Genomic DNA, 14,694 nt, shown 5'->3' with positions numbered 1-14,694 from the left:
GAGGAACACCCCCCTACAGAGAAGGGATCCTCCACAACATGACCTTGCCCATAGTAGCCGTGCGGCTATGGAACAGCTCCCCAGCCTGCCCTCAACCATCTCTATGCAGAAGGGATTTTTGGGGTGCATGAGGATGGAGCCAGCATGCTGGCTTCAAGGAGAGATTTAGCTGATTTAGCAGTTCACAAGCTGCTCTTGTGAACGGGTTTGCTTGCTTGCAAGCAGCCTCAGTACTGAGCAGCGAGCGCAGACCAGCAGGGTTTGCCTCTGCGGGAAGGCATGTAGAGGAGAGACAGCAACCCCAGCAGATTCCTCCAGCCTGCGTGGCTGCCAGGCAGGCCCCGCGCAGCCAGCAACACCTCCCCAGCCCCAGGTCCCCACCTCTGTATGTCTCCTGGGAACACAGCCTGGAGAATGTGGAAGCTAACAATGAAATTTGCAGGGCCGGTAAGGGCCCCAGATAAGGGGCCAGAGCAGCTGTGAGGCTGTTTCCTTCCCGTCCCTTCCACAGGGAGTAAACAACAGCAGGGGTAAGGAACAGGACAGGTCCCTCGCCCGCCAGCTCTCCTTGTCCCCTTGCACTCACGAATGCCCCTCCAGCCTAGGCAGGAAGAGGTGCGGACCACGCACAGGCCTCCCTTCCCCTTTGGGCCACCAGGTCAGAGCAGAAAGCCTCAGGGCGAGGAGGCAGCCGGGGGGCTTTCAGGGAGCCTGTCACATGGCAGGCAGCCAGAGGAGGGTCTGGGCTGTGGTACCAGGTTGGATGGAGTCCATGGCTCTGCAGACCCACCAACACCAACCAGTTGATGCCCAAGAGCAGCCACCTCAGGGTCTCTCCACAGGATCAGACCATGTTAAGCAATGGGATAGCGACGCTTTGAGTGTCTGGAGGCTGCCCTGCATGCATGGTTGTCACTCCTGCCCTGAACAGTGGGTACGGCTCCATCATGGTCAAGAGGTGCCAGCAGAACAGGGTACCTGCTCCCTAAGGGGGCTCTCCCAGCTCTCCTCCTGAGGCCTCCGCCATCAGTACACACCACCACCACTGGTCTTGTTCCAGCCATCTAATCTTCATCGATCTAGGATTAAAGACACAACTATTGAGAGGCAGTGCCAGGTCCAGAGAGGTTAGCAAGCACTGTCCCCAGCTCTCACTGCAGACACACACCAGCGCCATCCCAGGCTGGAGCACAGCCGTTCCCTTACAGCTGGCTAACACACAAATCCCAAACAGCCACTCAGCCTTATGCCCTCCCAGCTGTGGAGAATCTACAGCAAATCTCTCCCACAGTGGCTCGCACACCAGCAACAGGGGCTTCCTGGGCACAGCACAGCCCCTCGCCGCCTCCCAACACCAGCTCGGGGCACTGGTCATCTTCAAAGCAAGACAGGGACAGGAGGGAAGAGGAGAGCCTCAGCTACTCAGCCTGATCATGCCAGTCAGCAAGCTGCTTGTGACAGCTAGAAGCCAAGTACGCCAGATCCCGCAAGGGTGAAATTCCAGAGATCGCTTTGCGCCCGTTCCCCCCTCCTCCTCCCCAGCCTCTGAAGATACAACTACAGAGCATTTTTCCAAAGCCAGACCCTGACCATCTTTGAGGATGGCTGCATGAAAGCCTTTTCATCATGAGAGAGGCACTTGCTGACACACCCGTTACTTAAAAACCCCAGCAAGCCCAAAATATTTCAGCTGGCTCGGTTCAGGGCAAAACAAAAAGCCTAAAGACAAAACACACCCCAGAGCAGCTTCTGCCCCAGGGCAGAAGCAGCACCAGAGCACTTCCCCCACGGCTATCAGCAAGAGGGGACCCCAGGGACCAACACAGCTACCCAGAAAGCTTTACATCCAAATCGCTCTGGCCTTATCTCATCTCCCAACTTCCTGGCACCAGCACAACCCTGTGCTGTGCCCAGAGGTCCTGAAGCCAGAGCAGGTCCACCAGAAAGATGTCCAACGCACAAGAGCCCCCTTGCTGGCAGGGAGGCAGCCCCGAGCCGATTTGCATGCACAGAACTTCTCTCCACAGGTACCTGTCGTAATCTTCCTGGTTGGACAAAAGGATTGGTAGTAGCCAGAAAGACATTCTAAAGCTGACCAACCCCTCCAGAGCTCTTCCCCTGGGGGCAGCTTTGACATGGCACATTTTTCCAAAACCCCTCACCCCTGCTTCTCGGGGGGATTGCCCTCCCCCAGAACAAATCCTTTGCCTGGAAAAATAATTTCCAGGGCCAAACCACAGCCATACCCACCTAGAGTTCACCTGCACCCTCCTCTGCCGGAGGATGGAGTTCAAGCCTCGAAGGCTCCCCACCACAAGTGCTTCCCTGTCAGCCATGGAAAGATTAATCCTGGGGCCCAGACCGAGCTGCCAGATGGGGAATTGTACACCACAGGCCAGGGAGAAGGGACAAGATCTGGCAGGTAAGACACAGGCAGAGGGCTTAATAGGCAGTGCCCGCTGCAGCGCAGGGGATCTCCAGCACACAGCCCTCTGCTTGGGTCTTTCCAAGGACCTGCTGCAGCCCTGCTCTGCACCCCGAGTCCCCAGAGAGCTATCACCCCGTGGTCCTGGGATCCCTGGAGCTAAGGCCAATCTCTCAGCATGGAGGATTTTGGGCAAAGTTCAAGCCAAGAACCTACAAAGCCACATCAGCCCTGCCCCACCTCCCTGTTAGGAGACACACCAGGTGCTCACTCCCAACAGCCCTCTGCCACCAGGGAGGGGGGACCAAGTCACATAGGCTCTGACTGCCAAGTCCCAACCCTCCCCGCAGCATTACTGCTTGCTTGTGTCCCCCCAGGCACCTGTTAAGCACACAGCAAGGTTTGTCACCATGGTCGGACACCCCTCCCAGCCCCCCTGTTGCTGTGAGGCATGAGCAAATTAGCCCTTCTCCTCTGGCTCGTCGCCTCCAACCATGATTAGAGCCAGGAGGGACCCAGCCCATTACCCAGGCTGAGCCCCTGCAGGGACACCAGGAGCTCCGGGCTCCCAGGCCAGACCCACTCACCAGGCTGACAAGAAGGGATGCACTGCCCAAGGAACTTGCTCCTGCTCCAACACAGTCCCCAGCACCAACTAGACAAGAAAAATGGCAACATCGCTCAAACAATTCACCTTGCCCTATCAATTTGAGGGACTCTTAGGGCTGCCCACCCTTCGAAAACAAACATCAACAGGTCTCAGCACCAGACCCTCCCCCCCCGTCCTCGAGAGAGAGAGGAAGCAACAAATTCTCCTGGTTGCAGTTGCCTGTCCTGATGCACTTAGCAAAAACAGAAACCCCATCAATAATTCAAGCCTGCAATTGTCCGAGCGCTTGCAATGCATTACACTTGCAGTGCATTACACTTGCTTGCTCTCCACAGGTTCACAGCCTGGCTAATTCACCACAGGCTTCTGGTCAGTCTCAATTAGCTAAAAAATAAATGAGCCATCATCTTTGGCATCTTTCCACTCCCCTGAGCGCAGGGTCCAGGCTCACTCCAGGCTGCCTGAGGCAGCAAGCACTAACGCTATCCAAGGCGCAGCAAGCCAGCAGGGTATCGGGCAAAGAGCCCATGGGCCCAAGCTCATCCCCATCTTGTCTGCTTCTGTGTTCAGTTCAGGAGAGCACAACAGCCCTCAGGCCACAGGGGAAGCAGGACAGTTGATGGTGGGCAACAGCTCCCACATCTCTGTGTGGGTAATGGAGAGTTTTGGCCATGGCTGTTTCTCTCCCATCACCCCAGAGGCGGGAAACGTGCCCACACCCCGTGCTGCCAGCTCCCACCACAGACCAGCACACCAGGGAGGGAACCCGCCTGCCTGGGCAGATGCATCCTTGCTTCCAGGTTGTGCAAGCCACCTTGCTCACACTCCCCAGCCCGCTCTGCCCAAGCCCTGCCAGACCCCACTCTAGGGGAGAGGCTCTCTCATCTCCCGCCGAGTGCTTCAGCTGCCTTCTTGGCTCCACCAGGAAGGGCTCTCCCCAGAGGCAGGTTAGAGAGCGCAGGCACAACGGACTTTGGACAGGCTGGTGGGCGGCCTGCTGGCCCTCCCCGGGCTGGAAAGGGCTGCTCCCGCAGGCGGGTCAGACACCACCCTGGGCGCCTACCTGCCCCGGCCCAGCCCCACCCTTCTCGGGGGGAGCCGTGCTCAAGGCGCCCGGCCCCAGCAAGAGCCGGGCGGATGAGCCACCACCTCGGGTGGCAGCGGGAAGGGAGCCGCTCGCCTCCGCCCGTCGTGCCCAACTGGTTGGACCAGCAGCGGGATCGCCACCTGGTCTACCTCGCCTGCCGCCCCAGCACCAGGGACGAAGGCGAAGGCCACGTAGCTCCGTTGGGAAAGCCTCCCTTCAGAGAGGGGAGTTACCTGTGGAGATGCAAGCAGGGACGCGGTACCAGGCCTTATAAGGGAGCGGGCCAGCAGAGGATGATAAGGAGGGAGAGATAAGGGACAGGGTGGGGCCACGCTGCCAACTGCAGGGGAGGAAGCAGGCTGTGTGTCATTCGCCCCCCAGCAAGGGCAGGGGGCCCAAGAATCAGGTCCGAAGGATAGGTCTGGACACAGCTGGGGGTCGTGAAACACGGTGGGCGATCCCCTGGGGAAGAGATCTGTCCCTGGCCCAGCTGAGGTCACCAGATCGGTGCCTTTCGCCACCCCAGCGGGATGAAGAGGGAGAGGCAGCCGAGCGGGGCCAGAGAGAGAAAGGAGCTGTATGGGGTCGGCCACAGAGAGCAAGGCTTCTGCTGCTGGTATGCCAGCAATCTGGCTGCGAGGCAGCTGTCCTCCCGGGCACGCAAGGCAGGCTGCTCACCCCTCTCCTGAGCACAGCCAGGATACGGCATGGGAGGAGCTCCTTCCCTCCTGGCTGGGCTGGAGTGAGACCTCCAGGCAGGCCGGGAGAGCTGCCGACCCTCCACACCGGTCAAGGGAACAGCCGGCACCACGGCGAGTGGAAGGAAGACCGAGCTTCCCTCAGCGCTCTTGCAGAGGAGAGGACAAGCGTCCCTCCCAGCAGGAAGGCAGCCAAGCCGCCGGGCTCCAGGCTGATACCGTCCACCCGCAATCCCCGAGTGGGACGACCACGGGGCCAGAGCCTTCCTGGCAGCAACACTCCACTGCATCCAGCCAACCTAGGACGCCCCAACAACCCCACTCCCGCTGGGTACCACTGCATGGGCCCCCCCTCCCCCGGGGACAGCAACAAGGCGGGGTCCCTGCCACCCCTCAGCACCAAGTAGGCACCAGCCCCATGGTTTGCACCACCAGCCCCCGGGGCCCAGGAGATTCACATGTTGGGAGCCCTTCAGCAGCACAAAGGCAGCTCTCTCTTCTCTGTGGGAATTTGCAGCTGAGCGCTCAGCAGGGACAAAGGGATTTCACAGGCACATCCCCAGCCGGCCGGCCTCCCTCCCCCCGGCGTTCCCGCTTCCTGTCACAGTAGCACCAGACCTCAGGGGCGCAGCAGCAAACAAACACCCAGCGCCGGATTCTGGGAACAGGGCCAGAGCATTCCCGGGGCAGGCCACGCTCCGGCGGCCAGCAGGCTCCTGCTTCACCCAGGCGGCTCCCAGGCCCCGTGGGGGGGAAGGGAGCAGCTCCCCAGCTCTGCTACCCCAGCCTGAGGAGTGGCAGGTGAGCCGGTGGGATCACAGGGCAGCTCCCCAGCTCCTCGCTGTGCCCAAGGAACGGCAGCCACCTCGGTGGGGGACAGGAGATGTCCCCATGCCTGCAGGGCTCAGCTGGGCCCCTGGTGTGCTGAAGGTTAGCGCTGGCCTCCAGGCTCCACCACGCCAGCGTCCCTGCCCTTCACCCCGTCTCTCCCCCCACCCACTGCCGGGCTGAACTTTCCCATTCAGCTGCCTCTCTCTCCTGCAGCGAAAACAAACACCAGCCCGGCTCTGCAGAGATAAGGGCTGTGCTAGCAGGGCCCAGGGAGCAAAGTCCCCCTCAATTAAATCTGAGGCTGCAGCACCACGGGAGCTGCCTCCCCCCGAGCCTGACTGGAGGGATGAGGGCATGGCAGATGGGGTGAAGCTGCTCTGGCACCCCGTCCCAGGGGCAGATTTAGCTCCTCAAGGGCTCACATCTGCTGCAGGCTGCCCCCAAGCAGGGAGGCCACAGCCCGGTAGCCAGCACTCCCAGTAGGATTAAGGGAAGCGTCACTCCATTGGGCACAAGCACCCACAGCTAGCTGCTGCCCCGAACAGCCCCTGCCAGCAGAACCTGGGATGTAGAGCGGAAGATAACTCGGTGCCAGCTCAGCACCCGGACACGTGGATTTGGGCCCCCTTCCCCATCGCAGAGCCCTCGCCACAGCCCCGCATCCCTCTTCCCAGGGAAGCCACTTGAGATCATTTCCTGCCCCGACACCTGCAGCCAGGCTGGGCCCCCGGGCTCGGCCCCGACTACTCAGCCCCAGTTACTCTGCTCTGACCAGTCACAAAGGCACAGGGGACTGAAAGCATAGCAGGAACCACACCACCGGGCTCATCCAGAGAGCACCCAGCCCAAGAGGCCAGCCTGCGTTATCCGCCTTCCCTGCAAAGAGCATTCACGTCACCAAGGAACCACGACCAGGAATATGGAGAAAGGCAGGAGCCCAGGGGCCCCCACCCATCCCAGCAACCCCATGCAGGGTCTCCCTGCCCCCCCTGCCCAGGGGAGACCAGGGCACCGCAGAGCGGACAGGGCGCCCTTCCCTCTGCCAGACAAGCCACACACCTCTCCCCTCCCCAGGCTGAGCAAACAGGCAGGCGGTGAAGTAATGTTCGGTGCGGGAGCGGCAAGGAGGGAATTGCCGTGATTAAGCTAAGCTGCCCTTGCAGGGGCAGCCCGAGGGAGCCGCCCAGGAGAAGTGGGACCCCCCTGCCCTCCCCTCACCCCGGCCAGCCCAAACTCCCAGAGCAGGTAGGGCGGCTGGCAGGCTGAGTCACAGCACGAATCACCCAGGGGCCGGGCTGAAAACCCCAGCTCCATTCGGCATGACCTCATCAGGTGCCCCGCTCTCTAATTGCATGCGTGCGTCTGCACTCCGAGACAAGTTCGAGGGCCCTGCCAAGAGAAGTAATGAATGGGTGAAGGAAAGCCACCAGAAAAGCATCAGGCAAGAGCCAGGGACTGAATCACAGCTGGGGGTGGGAAAGGGGGCTGCTGCCCTGCCAATGGGCTGTGGCAGGGTAACGGCAAGTCCCCAACAGTGCTCCAAGTCCCCTTAGGGCCCATGGTCAGGCAAGGGGCACACACCGGCTGGCATGAGCCAGTGCTTATACACAGCAGCAAGGGACAAACAAGGCAGCAAGCCAGGCCATGCTCAGAGACTTCATACTACCCCAGCCCCCTGCCCAAATTGTTTGCTGGTGCCACATCTGGCTACTGCTCCCCCACCCGCTCGCTGAGAAGTGGCTTCCCAGGCTCCTGCGCGAGCCGAAGGGAAGGAAGCCTGCATTTCCTGGTCAGACGGGAGATGACATCGTGACTTCCCTTTCCCGTAAGCTTCTAAACACAACGTCCTGCCAAGGGCCACTCCCCGCTGCCCCCGGCCCGCATGCAGACGCCCTGGAACCAGGCCGCAAACACCAGGCACGGGCACCACCACCAGCCCAGCCTCGGCCAGCTGCACCAGCCAGGACATCGGCATGGTCCACCCAGGAGACCAGACGCCCGGCCAGCTTCCTGGAAGTGTCCTGCCTCCAAGGAACACATACAAGGGCTCCTCATCCATGGTGGTATCACATTCCTGCCCAGGGCTGGGAGTATCCTACACGCAGAGGGTGGAAGATGCTGTTTTCCAACCCCACAAGGACATGGCTGTGCCCACCACACCCTAGAGATGGGCTTATCCGCGGAGCTGAGGAGGTACTAACACCATAACTCCAGCACAACATCTGCTCACTAACATCGCAAGCAAGCGTGCACTGCCGCTCTCCAGCCTCCCCTCACACACCTCGTCTGCACAACTCCACCGGTCAATGGGCACACACAAACAGGGCCACCTGACACTTTGTGGTGTTCCCAAGGCAGGACAGGGACATCCCTGGGAAGCCGAGCCACAAGCTCCCATCATGGCATAAGTCTGCTGCCACAGCTTTGCTCCCCAGGCCCCTCCACCTGCTCTGCCTAGGGTGACTCCTCTCGCTACCGAAGGAAGGAGAATACAGAAGGGAAGTGGTTTTCCACCCAAGCCCGCTGCTGGAGACAGACACTGGGCAGAGATCAAGGGAGAGCAGATTTCCCCATTTGCCACACCAGTGTGTTCTGGAGGGGAGCTGCAGGGCCCTGGGAGCTCCCTCCTGCAGGTAAAAGCAGGTAAAAAGAGAGAAGCAGAGAGGAAGGAGGGCTACAAAGCCAGCCTGGAGCAGGCGGCCTCCCACATCAGAGAGGATTTCTCCCAGAAGCACCCCCAGGCTGTCCCCCTCCTCCCCCGTCAGACCCTGGTTAGCACAAGGAGGGATGACATCTCTCTCCCCCTGGCGCGAGGCAGCCTGCCCGCAGCCAGGCATGGCAAGCAGCGCTGCGTGCAGCAACATGCTCGCAACAATGCGTTACTCCACTGGGCAAGGGGCCTGCCAGCAGCATGCAAACAGGACCAGTGACCCACCCTTCCAGGTCGGAAAAACTAGTCTTTGCAGTTCGACACACCCCCTCCCACCCATCGCAGCTACCCACGCGTGCAAGCTGCCCAGTACCGCCATCTCCCCTTTCCTACTGGGCCAGGAGAGGAGCTGGGAGCACCAGTGGGGAAGTGGCTGAGAGATCTGGGAGCTCTTCTCAGAAAAGACCAGCCCAAGTGCCACGCGAGACAAGGGCGAGAGGAAAACGCATCAGCTGAGGACCATGAGATGCCTTCCTCCTCCTGGCCAGGGTGGGAATTGGTTCTCCATTCATCTACTCGGAGGCTATCCAACTCCGACACTGGGCCACCTTGCTCCTGGGATGGAGCCCATCCCCCTCACCCCAGGTAATCACTCTCCTACCCAGGAGGTGCTTCCACAGTTGCAAAAGCCTCATGAGGGGAGAGGGGAGAGCAACTCCTCTCGCTGCCTGCTCCCCCCACGTCCCGGCTGCTTTCCACCCCCCTATGGCACAGGCAGCCCTCCTCCGCGCTGCCAGCTCTCAAGGAAGCGGCAGAGGCAGGTAAGGATCACACCGCTTCCAGGTTCCTCACGCCCATGATGGGCCAGCAGCAGGAAGCCGGTGAACTTTGAGCAGCATTTGCTATAATTGGGGCCAACGCCCAGAGGAATAGGAGCAGTCGGGGCTGGGATGGAGGCACAATAACAGCTCCTGCCCTCGCACGCGTGAATCTAGCACACTGCTGCCATCAAAACCAGCCCACCCAGGGCCGGTCCAGAAAGGGATGCACTTGTACCAACCCTGGAGCTCCAGATGTTTAAAAAGCACTTCCAGGACTGCACCACCACCCCAGCCAAGCTATAGAAGGGTTGTTCCCACCTACCCCGACTTGCCCAGACCCTTCCCTGCTTATGCTGGAAAGCCAGTCACTCCTGGCCTGGACAAGGACCCCACCAAGACTGTTTTGCTAAGCATTGCAGCCAGCCAGGATGCCTGTACACCTACCAACATCCTAGCAGCACCCCTATAGACTCAGAGCCACCCCCACCTTGTGCCGCACCAAAAGGCCAGGGCTGTGGTTTCACAAAAGAAATTCTACACTCCCATCAGCACAAACACCTGGGCAATGAACTGTTAAAATTAAACTTATGGGGGAAGTGCTCAGCCCAGATCAGGTCCCCAGGCCCACGCTGGCACAAGCATTTTTGCAGTGGGTAAGAGCTCTGCAGCGCAAAGTCACCGTGGACCTGCAGCACAAGGTTAGGGGACAAGCTCCTGGGCATCCACTGCTCCTCTGTCACTGCCCCCCTCGCAGGGAAGCTCATCTCCCTGAAGGCAGAGGAAGCTGGCGTGGAGGCTGCCTGCAGGGCAGCTGGGACTCTTCATTACCACTGCAGTCCAAGGCCTGTGCACACTGGGCATTCCACTGCCAACCTCCGACCTACAGCTGCTCACTGCTCTGGGCTGGAAAAAGCAGATGAAAGCAGAGGTGACAGGCACCCTGGTTAAGGGTTCACCCATCCTGGCACCACGCCTGGCAGCTTGTGCTCCTTAGTCACCAGTTTGCCCCCACACCCAGCAGCCACCTCATCTCACCCCCCCATGCCATGCGGTCCTCATATGGGCCACAACGAGGAAGCAGTTCATAGCGGAAACGGGGACAGGGAGCAGTGCTGCAGGACAATCACATGGCACCCACTGCCACCCCAAAGCCCACTCAACAGGCCAAGGTCACACAGGAACATGACAGACCAAATTAATCCACAGGTCAGCCCCTGTGTGCAGCAGTCACTGGACAGGGCAAGCACAGGGACAGGCAGGCCGTGCTGAACCAGCGGCGGCGGCAGCAGGCAACGCAACACTAGCAGCCTTGCTGGGTGGGAAGGAAGGCAGATTAGCAATAAGCACAAGACAGGCAGGAGCCAGACAGACTCACTGGCCTGCTGCTGAGAGTTTCTAGTACAAGAACTGGCTCTAAGAAACAGTTTCTCCCCCAAACAGCCTCTTCAGATGGTGAGAAGCAAAGAGAAGGTTGTGGCCACCTTGGGGAACTTGAGGACTTTGGTCAAGAGCCCGTAAATCCAGCCCCTTTCCAACAGCCTTGCACAGAGACGCATTCCTGCACTCCGTGCCAGAGGACAAGCTCCTCCACCGGCTAAGCCCTGTGTCACACATGGAGGAGCTGCCTGAATCACCCTTCAGGTTTGGGTTTTGCCACTGCATCCAGGCAACACCTGTTGCCTTTTATGGACCCAAACCAGCTCCACAGTTCTGCTTCTCGCTGTCAGTGAGGCAGGGACAGAGAAAAACACCAGCTAGAGAGACCTGGGTTTTTAGAGCCAGGAGGAGAGCTCTGTACTTCCCTGGAGACAGAACCCCCGCAGTCTTAGGAAAGGGCTCTGTCCTGGCCAGCAGTAAATGAGAGACAGTGACAAGGGGTTGTTGGGAAGAGAAACCAAGAGATTTAACCAGCAGTCTCCCCTAAGGTCACAGACACCAGAAAACTATTTTGAGAAGCCAACACCCTTCCAGGCATGGTCCAAGCTATGCTATTATTTTCTGGGTGTTCTAAAGCCACCCCCAGCACAGGTACAATGGACCAAGGTCTTACCTCCATGCCAGAGGCTGGAGGAGGGAAGAGATGAGAGGCAATCCAGGGACAGAGATGCCAGCTGTGTGGTCTGGGCTTCACCATTCATCTGACTCCCAGCCCATCTTTAGGGAAGGGATGGCCTCAAGGGCTCCTCAACCACAACGATCAGGGCCTGACCTCCAAGTCGGAAGGGAGGAGGCTCACCCCTCCGCGGCAGCCCAGGCAAGCCCAGCACACTCCACTAAGCAAGCACTTTCATCCTCCCACCCCTTCCAGGAAGGCTCCGCACAAGATTCCAGCAAATGCTGCACATCACGAAGGACAGTCGTTTACATGCAGCAAAGTCCCGGCCAAGTTTAGCCAAGGCGAAGGAGAACAGCTTTTTAAAAACTGCCCTTTTTTTTTTCTTTAAAGTGCACGAGTAAACACGGACAGGTAAGAGAACCTGCCTCAAGAAAGCGCTGGAAGCAGGATGGAGCAGGCAAGGTAACCGTGGGGAAGACTAACAATTCCCCTGCTTGGGCTCTTCCCAGCACACGGCTTCCCACAGACCTGAGGGACACTGCCCCGCTCCTCTGGCAGGAGCCCCAGCAGGCTCTGCAGATCTGTCACACACAGGAACATGTGCTGTGGGCATCGGAGACAGGAGTCTGCGAGTCACCAGCCAGCTGCTCACTGCATCTTCTTCCGAGCTTCTCGGAGAAGGAAGAGCAAGGCACAGAAATGGAAGCTTCAAACGCAAGCTGCAACCCTTGACTATGGGTTTCCGCCTGGGTCCTGGAGGTGCTGAGCTTCCCCTGCTCCTTGCAAAGCCAAGGACAAGCCTGTTCTCAATTCCACATCAAGAACAGGGCAGCTGAGTCCAAAAGCATCCACACAGCGCACGGGGGACATCAGGTGGAATTGCAGGCAGCTGTAGTTAGATACCACCACGACACTCCACGCACCCAGGCAGTCCCACAGACGCCCAGACGCTCCCCTCCGGCTCACCAGCGGCCGGGCAGAACCCTACACAAGGCTGGGTGCCACAGCCCTGGGACAGGAGCCTTCAGCCCTGCCACAAGTTCCCTGCTGGGGGAACGACAGCCCAGGCCTCCCAGATAACGCCCTGTTACCCCTCCGGTAACATTGTCACCGGCTCCATGGAAGAGCCCGGGCACCAAGCCCTTACTGGAGAGGGAGGCACCTCCAGGAGGTCCACCCTCTCTCTAACAATCAGAGGAAGCTTTGCTGTCCAGGCTCTCTCACTCAAAGCCCAGGGGCATAACGGAGGTGCCCCACTTCCCTTCCGTGAGGCAGGCGAGCCCACCCGTGCCTTGCAGATGCCAGAAGCCCTCACAACAGAGAGCCGCCCAAACTTTTGCGCGTTTACCCCAAGCTATGTCTCTTCTCCACACCGCTCTGAGGAGGAACAGGAGTGCCCACGTTGCAAGAGAAGGCAACGCCGCAGAAGGTCACCAACTCCTCGAACAAGGGGAGAGCCAGCCGAGCTGTGGCTAAATGACAGTGCAGCCAACCAGAGCTAAAGAAGCAGCAGCCAGCTGAGCCCGGACCCCCGGGGCCTGACCGCAGGCCGACCCCCGGTCGTGCCTCCCCTGGAAGCGTTTCAACGTCACTTGTTAGCTGCGACTCCGGCGGACGGGTCCGTTGGATTGTTCCCAAGCTCAGAGCTATTCCACCAAGGGGACCTGCCGCGTGAGGAGGGGGAGCTGCCTCCGCCACCCGCACACTTGACCCTCCCCGGGCACACCAGCCCCTTCCCCGCCAGAACAAAGGCGCAGGCAAATTAGATACCGGGGAATAAGGCCGTCCTCAGCCGGGCAGACGCGAGCCCGGGGGGCCGGGACGGGGCTGCCCCGGCCCGCCCCACGGCTGCCGCCGGAAGGCAGAGCCGGAGACCCGGGCCGCGCCCCGGCGGAGGGGCCGAGCGCCGGCCCCCCGCACAAAGGGAGCGAGGGGAGCGGGGGGGCCCTGCCGGTGCCGGCCGCGGGAAGCTGGCACACGGGCTGCCTTTGTTCCGGGCAAGGGAGAGCGGCGGAGGCGGCGGGCCGGCACCGGGCGGGGAGCGGGCCGGCCGCCCGACCCAGCCGCCTTTGTGTCGCTCCCCGCGGGCTCCCGGCGGGCCGGGCCCCGCCAGCGCCCCCGCCAGGGCCGGGCACCGCCACCCCGCCGGTTCCGCGGGGCGCGGCCCCGCCTGGCACCCCGCTCCCAGGCAGCGACGGGCCTCCAGGCGCCCGGCACCGACCGGCCCCGGCGGAGAGCACGGCCGGGCCCGGGCCCGGGCCCCGGCCCCGGCGGGAGAGCCGCGGGGAGGGCGAGGGCCGGCCCGCCCCCTCCCGCCGCGGGGGCGTGCGGCGCCCGGCAGGCGCCGGCCCGCACCGGCTCCCCTCCCCCGGGCAGGCGGCGGCGGGGACGCCGAGAGCGGCACTCACCGTGGCCGGGCTCCTCGGCGGCGGACGTGGGGGCGGTCCCGCCCCGCGGCGGCGCGGCCGCCCGGCCCGCTCCGCGGGGGCCCGCCGCGGCGGCGAAGCGAGAGGCGAGGCGCCCGGAAAGAGGCGGCCGCCCGGGTCCCCGCCGGGCTGGGCTGCGCCGGTGCGGTGCGGGTGGGAGCGGAGCGGAGCGGTCCGGGAGAGGGTCGGGCCGGGCCTGGCCGCGCCGTGCGCCCCGCGCCGCTCCCGCACCTAAAATGGAAGTTGCTCCGGCGGGGCGGGGCGGGGCGGGCACTCCGCCCCCTGGCGTCAGCCTGCCCCGCGCCAATGGCGGGCGGAGTATGGCGGCGCCCGGCCCGCCAATGGCACCCGCCGTTGTAGGGGGGGGGGAGGGGAGCGGGAGGGGGCAGACGGGGCTGTGCTGTGGGGGCTGTCTTCCGTGGGGTCTGTCCCGGTGAGGTGTGTCGCCCGTGGGGTCTGTCCCGCGTGGGGTCTGTCCCGGTGGCGTCTGTCCCGGTGGGATCTGTCCCGGTGGCGTCTGCCCCGGTGGGGTCTGCCCCGGTGGGGTCTGTCCCAGTGGGGTCTGTCCCGGTGGGGTGTGTCCGGTGGCGTCTGTCCCGGTGGGGTCTATCCCGTTGGCGTCTGTCCCGGTGGGATCTGTCCCGGTGGGATCTGTCCCGGTGGGGTCTATCCCGGTGGCGTCTGTTCCCCCGTGGGGTCTGTCCCGGTGGCGTCTGTCCCGGTGGGGTCTGTCCCGGTAGGGTCTGTCCCGGTGGGGTGTGTCCCGGTGGGGTCTGTCCCGGTGGCGTCTGTCCCGGTGGGGTGTGTCCCGGTGGGGTCTGTCCCGGTGGCGTCTGTCCCGGTGGGGTCTGTCCCGGTGGGGTCTATCCCAGTGGCGTCTGTCCCGGTGAGGTCTGTCCCGGTGAGGTCTATCCCGGTGGGGTCTGTCCCGGTGGGGTCTGTCCCGGTGGGGTCTGTCCCGTGGGGTCTGTCCCGGTGGGGTCTGTCCCGGTGGGGTCTATCTGGTGAGGTCTGTCCAGGTGGGGTCTGTCCGGTGGGGTCTGTCCCGGTGGGGTGTGTCCCGGTGGGGTCTGTCCCGGTGGGGTCTGTC

General features: G+C 62.0%; 1 protein-coding gene across 7 annotated transcripts in view; it reads right to left on the bottom strand.

The window, feature by feature from the left end:
• Positions 1-13,685, bottom strand: part of CTNND1 (catenin delta 1) — a 32,826-nt gene extending 19,141 nt beyond the window's left edge. For 6 of the 7 annotated variants that reach the window (XM_075163784.1, XM_075163785.1, XM_075163787.1 and 3 more), the window contains exon 1: positions 13,587-13,674. The gene's annotated coding sequence lies outside the window, so the exon portion shown is untranslated. Of the gene's footprint in view, positions 1-13,586 lie in introns of all 7 variants that reach the window. The other variant, XM_075163789.1, reaches the window with a different exon arrangement.
• Between the last annotated feature and the right edge of the window lie 1,009 nt (positions 13,686-14,694).

Source organism: Calonectris borealis, chromosome 14 (assembly GCF_964195595.1).
Source record: "Calonectris borealis chromosome 14, bCalBor7.hap1.2, whole genome shotgun sequence".
NCBI lineage: Eukaryota > Metazoa > Chordata > Aves > Procellariiformes > Procellariidae > Calonectris > Calonectris borealis.
This window is presented reverse-complemented; position numbering and strand designations above follow the sequence as displayed.